The sequence below is a fragment of the Grammomys surdaster genome, unplaced genomic scaffold (genome assembly GCF_004785775.1).
Source record: "Grammomys surdaster isolate TR1022 unplaced genomic scaffold, NIH_TR_1.0 126271, whole genome shotgun sequence".
Classification (NCBI taxonomy): domain Eukaryota; kingdom Metazoa; phylum Chordata; class Mammalia; order Rodentia; family Muridae; genus Grammomys; species Grammomys surdaster.
The window spans coordinates 6,490,347-6,497,232 of NW_021621071.1; positions in this window are offsets into that span (position 1 = coordinate 6,490,347).

The following is a 6,886-nucleotide window of genomic DNA, read 5'->3' on the forward strand; positions in this document are numbered from 1 at the left end:
TTATTTGTTAAGGGCTCAGCTTCCTGATTCCTGGAATGTATCTACTCTGAGCTCTCCTCACCCGCAGGTGGGTTCTCTCCCCTGTGGTCTAAGGAATGTTAATCAATCAGCCTCTTCCTCCTCTGAATGTTAATCCAGCAACTGTCCTCTGACTGAGGAATGTGCCCTTCCCAGGATGTGTCCTGGGACAGTGGGGTTCTTTTAATCTTAAATTCAAACTGAGACCCGAAAATCTTACATTTAGACCTAAAAGCCTTACAGTTGCCTGTACCTGCTGTCTGTCATCTGCTCTTGTCATGGCTGACCCACTGAAGTCAAGCTCCTGCCTCCATGATTACCATGGAACCTGCTCTCCCTAACCTTCCCAAAGAGGTTGACACCAATAAATGCTCTCAGGAGCATTTAGCACGGTTCTTCTCTTCTCTTCTCTTCTCTTCTCTTCTCTTCTCTTCTCTTCTCTTCTCTTCTCTTCTCTTCTCTTCTCTTCTCTTCTCTGTCTCTCTCTGTCTCTCTCTCTCTCTCTCTGTCTCTCTCTCTCTCTCTGTCTCTCTCTGTGTCTCTCTCTCTCTGTCTTTCTCTCTCTCTCTCTCTCTCTCTCTCTGCCATATCTTCTCCATTTAACTTCTAAGATATCACACATTCTAGATTGGCTTCATTCAGTCACAGTCCCCTCTGATTTTCTCAATGACTCCATCCATCCTTATCCTTGGACTTCTTACTACTGAAGACTCAGGAGTCTGGACCTCTTCTCTTTCTATCTACACTCGCTACCTTTGATATCTCCTCTAGCTTCCTTGGCTTTGCTGGGGATTCCACCTATGTTTTTGTCTTTCTGGTGTGGACGGCCCAGGGACTGAATTCCTTAGGTGCTTTTTCTGTCTTTCCGTGAAGGTAAACTGGAAGTTGAATGCCGGTGTAAGTGAGGTCCTGTTGATTCTCCATCACTTGGTACTAAAGTGTAGTTAAGACATACTGATGTTTAAAAAAAATTATTCATGTTTACCTGAAATTCAAAAGTAATTTCCTATATTTTTATGTTCTAGATAGGGCACCCTTGCTAGTATTTGTTCTCTCACCTTCTTAGGAAATTTTACTCAACATAAACCCAATTTCATGTTCAGCCAAGAGCTCAAGGGATCTCTACACAGATGATGGACTGTTTTCTCTAGGTAACAATTCTGGTTTCCCAGTCACCTGTCCTGAGAATTCTGCTCATACCCCCCAACTTCCAACTTCTTCTTTTTTTTTTTGAGACAGGGTTTCTCTATGTAGCCCTGGCTGTCCTGGAACTCACTCTGTAGACCAGGCTGGCCTCGAACTCAGAAATCCACCTGCCTCTGCCTCCCAAGTGCTGGGATTAAAGGTGTGCGCCACCACTGCCCGGCAACTTCCAACTTCTATGTCTTCAATTCAGCAAGAAAGCTGTGTTCTACCCTGGACACCTCAATCCTTAACACCTTCCCATGGTCCCGAAGGGGCACATAGGAAAGAAGGCAAGGTGGATTGTACAGTCATTTCATGTTCCTTCCATGGATCGCAGCTCTGAGTTGCGTGTTGTCTGAAGACCATATAACTGCCCTTATGATTATGCATTAAGCCTTGTGGGTTTTCTATGAGTTACATATGTCATGCACACTATCCATAGATCATAATTTCACATGTCTTTTCAAAATCAATCAATTTTGTTTTCACATATGTATAAACCCCATGAAAGTAGAGTTTTACCTCTTTTATGCATCTTTTATGTCCCTAGTGCCAACTGGCCTGACAGATGAGAGACACCCAATATAAATTTGTCAACTAAATTAATACAGTGTAATAACCAAGAGGGCTTGTCTGGACTTGAGTGCTAACTCTGTTACTTAGTAGATGTGCTATCACGCGTCTGAATTAAATTCCCTTGGCTTCGGTTTCCCTTCTCATCAGTGAGGTGGTATTGGAATATTAACTACCCATGAAGCTGATTACATGAGATAAGCAACTAAAAAGAATTTAACAGAGGACCTGGCACCTTGCTGGTTCTTCTGCTTTTTTTGTTTGTTTGTTTTGTTTTTCGAGACAGGGTTTCTCTCTGTAGCCCAGGCTATCCTGGAACTCACTCTGTAGACCAGGCTAGCCTCGAACTCTCGAACTCAGAAATCCGCCTGCCTCTGCCTCCCAAGTGCTGGGATTAAAGGCATGCTCCGCCACCACCACCTGGCCAGTTCTTCTGCTTTTTAATGAGAACACCACATGCAAAGTTTACTTCAGACCTAAGAGCGATATTGAAATTGGCAAGTTTGATTCTTAATGGTGCCAAGTGAACCTTCATTTCTGGATTGTCAAATCTATCCTTTCCACAGCTGTAGGAACTTTTCCTTTACACATAGCACACACGGTTTCCCAGAGTCCTCTCTGGAGAGGACTTTCAGCTCACGAGTGAATAATACATTTGGAGCATCTTCAGAACTCCTCCCCCAAGTGAGAGCGGATATGGACAGAGATACGGACAGAGCACATATCACACAGGTTTGTGAGCAAGATATGATAGATAGTTTGTGATCTTCCACTTGCTGGTACTGTGTGTCCTCTCAGATGGCTGTCCCAAGTGTCTCTAGATTTGCTTATTTCTAAGTATTTTTGTCTGTATGTCTGTATGTGCACCTCATGCATGCCTGCTGGCCACAAAGGGCAGAATAACATATCGGGTCCTCCAGAACTGGGGCTACAGAGGGTGCTGCTAACCAAACCCAGGTCCTCTGTAAGACCAGCATGGGCACTTGACTGTTGAGCCATTTCTCCAACCTTCAAGCATTGTTTCTACCACTTAACAGAGTAACAGGCTCAAACATGGAACATCAGTCTTTACCGACTCATAGACTATGAACTAGCGTCTTATTTTCTACCTCGTCCACTTCTTCCTGTTTTGTTGGTGAATGGAATTGTTTGACTCAGGTTCGCTATAGGACACTTGACCACTTACGCTTACAATTCATGTTGTCATTAATCGGTGTAGAAAAAGAAACTCGGACGTAGAGCCGGCACACATAATTTAAACTTTAACATGTTTTTCTCTGTGTAAATAACAGTCTTAATACTCATCAGGCATCCATTTGACATCCAGTGTTCAGATTTAGGGATAGTATAGGTTTGCTTAGTCAGATGAAATGGTTATTGAAATCATGTTATCTTAAAAACATGATTCCTGACATATTTCTATCTTTACAATTAATTCTCTTGTCTAATTGCTACAAATGACAGTGCTGTTTGTCAACTGCCACCACGTACACTGGAAATGCTTGTGGAAGTGACCATGACATGCCAACAGTGAGCCTCAGTGATAATGCATATACTATTTAAGGGCCTAAGTTCTGCTGTCATGACGACAAAACCTTTTTTTCCCCACTGGTGAGCATGATGTCAGCTATTGAGATACAGCTCTTGAAAACAAACTAAGAATATTTCATATCTATACAGATATATTTCATATCTATACATATATATTTCATATCTATACATATATATTTCATATCTATACATATATATTTCATATCTATACAGATATATTTCATATCTATACAGATATACTTCATATCAATACAGATGATCACATCATGGAGGTCTTGAAGCAGAACATGGATATGATTGGTTCAGACACCTTTCACAGTCTATTGAGGTTTAGAATAAATTACATCAATATAGTATTAATACTGAAAATTATTTTACTTGGGCATTAGGAATAAGGAATTATATTCTGAAATACAGTCTGATTGCAAAACCACAATTTCTATTCAATTTCTTTACAATAATAAACTCTCACAAATATGTCACCCTCTAACTGCTCACATGAACATCCAGGTACTCTCTGAGCTCTGATGGTGCTGAATGCTTTGACCATGTAACTAATTTCATCTGTTTTCATAAGCAGGCCTTTCCATCCTCTGTTTCCTGACTACCTCAGAATTGTCTTGGAGTTCATTCTTGTCATAGCTCCGTCCTAACTCCTGCTGTGGCAAGACCTTCCTCAGCAGTACTGTGTTTGAATTCTCTGTCTCTGGGGCCCAGACTGTAGGGCCGCTCTGTGGGGTATGGAATCACTTGGGGTTACCACAAAAAGCACGGGAGTTTAAGGATTAACATTTTCAGTAAACAGAGGAGATTAAGAGTTCTTCTCGATTTAACTTTAGTAAGTGAAGGGCTGAGAAGCACTTAAAGAAATGTTCAAAGTCCTTAGTCGTCAGAGAAATGTAAATCGAAACAACTCTGAGGTTCCATCTTACGACCAACAGAATGACTAAGATAAAAAACAACTCAAGAAGGCAGAGACAGGTGGATTTCTGAGTTCGAGGCCAGCCTGGTCTACAGAGTGACTTCCAGGACAGCCAGAACTACACAGAGAAACCCTGTCACGAAAAACCAAAAAAAAAAAAAGCGGGGCAGTGGTGACACACACCTTTAATCCCAGCACTTGAGAAGCAGAGGCAGGCAGATTTCTGTATTCGAGGCCAGCCAGAGCTACTCAGAGAAACCCTGTCTCCAAAAAAAACAAAAACAAAAAACCTCAAGAGAAAGCACATGCTGGCGAGGATGTGGAACAAAAGGAACATTCCTCCATTGCTAGGAGGACATGCATACTTGTACAGCTGCTTTGGAAATCAATTTGGCAGTTTCTCAGAAAATTGGGAATAGTTTCTATCTCAAGACACAGTTACACCACTCCTGGACATATACCTAAAAGATGGCCCACTGTACCACAGGAACACTTGCTCAACTATGTTCATAGCAGCTTTATTCGTAATAGCCAGAAACTAGAAACAACTAGATGTCCCTCAACTGTAGGATGGATAAAGAAAATTTGGTACATTTACACAATGGAATACTATTTAGCTATTAAAAACCAAGACATCATGAATTTTGTGGGCAAAAAGGAGGCAGAGGAGGAAGGGAATGGGGTATTCAGGATTAGGTGCCGGGAGGGACAGAAGATGGCCAGAGAGCCATGAGAATGAATGGAAATTCGGAACTGACAGGGGTGAGGAGGTGGAGCCATCTCCTGGATGAGACAGAGACCTGGGATAAGGGAAGTACTCAAGAATCAACGGGAGTGACCTTAGCTGTGGGGACATGGAACCTGAAGAAGCCACCTCCTATAGCCAGACAGGAACTCCAATGGAGCGATAGAGATACCAACTCACCCACAAAACTTTCAACCCAAAATTTATCCTGTCTACAAGAAATACAGGCACAGGAGGTTGAGATGAGACTGGGGAAATGGCCAACTGGCCCAAATTAAGATCCATCCCTTGGGCAAGCAGCAATCCCTAACACTATTAATGATACTGTACTATGCTGACAGACAGGAGCATGTTGTCCTCTGAGAGGCTCCATCCAGCAGCTGACTCAGACAGATACAGACACCCACAGCCAAACAGTGGATGGAGCTTGGGAACTCTTACGGAAGGATAGGAGGAAGGATTGTGGGAGTGCCCCTAAAGGGGATAGGAACTCTATAGGAAGACCAACAGAGTCAACTAACCTGGACCCTTGGGGCTCTCAGAGTCTGAACAACCAACAAAAGAACATACATGGGCTAGACCTAGGCCTCCCCACTCATAAGTAGCAGATGAGGAGCTTGGTCTTCATGGGTCCCGAACAACTGGACAGGGAGGGGGAGAGGAGGGGTGGGGGATCAGAGGGAAGGGGGAAGGGGGGCCGGGGGGAATAATCCAAAAGCTGTTGCCTGTACATGGGATATATTCTTCTAGTTGGGCTGCCTTGTCTAGCCTCAGTGGGAGAGGAAGTGCCTAGCTTTGTGGACTTGAAGTGTGTGTGTGTGGGGGGGGGGGAGTACCCAGGGGGCTCTCATCCAATCAGAGGAGAAGGGGAGGAGGGGAGAAGGATTGTGGGAGGAGAGGACCAGGAGGGGGCAGTGAGTGGATGTAAAGTAAATAAAAAAAAATCAAATTAAAATAAAAAATTCTTCTTGTTTATTTAGTTTCTGTCTGTTGTGGTCCCTGAAAGAGGTGATTCAGTGGATCCTGTTTTCACTAATTCCTAGCTGTTAGTATAATAAAGAGTGCCCCCCCCACCCCCCAAAAAAGAAAGCCTGGGAATTCTCATAAAACTATAAAATCGAATCATGTTATTGCACCTCTAATGAGTCTCTTCGTAAAGAGAGAAAGTGATGTGAAAATGGGATTATTTCAGGAAGTTTCTAATCTTCCTTGAGTTTGAAACGTGCTCTTTCAACTCTTTCCTGGTTTTACCTCCATCTATAAACCCTCCTTTTATACTTTGAAGAGCAATAAACGTTTATGTTATACGTTACGATCGTTCCCTATTCTTGGATCTGTTGGGTTTTGTTGTCTCCTTTGCTAGAGATCAGCTCTGGGCTTTGTACACGTTAAGCAAGCACTCTACCACTGAGGGGCCTCCGTCAGGTAGAACTTCATACGTCACTTTTTTCCTATACAGTTCTGTCACATCCCTGAGGTTTCCTCACACATTTCAGTGGGTGTGTGACTTCACTTTATACTTTCTTTACGTTCCAATGTCAGGACTCAAAGCCATCATTCCAAATCAGTTCGGTAACAGCTCTGAGGCCCAACCTGTGATTTCACCAGAACCCCACCTCCCTCATCTTACCACCTGTCAGGGACAGTGCCTGAAGCAGGGGCTCCTACCCCAGCCAATCTAAAATACACACCACAGAGCAGCAATAAAAGCTGGGTGCTTTATTGACTGGTGAGCTTTCTCCAGTGAGGCGAGCCAGTTATCTCAAACATTCCTCTGTTAAGGCAATTTAAGACGGATTGTCAAGTGTGGTCTTACATGGAAGCTCAAAAAGCATGCTGGATGAAAGGCAACTGAAGGTCAAGGTCAAGTTCACCACCTTTGTCTAACTTGT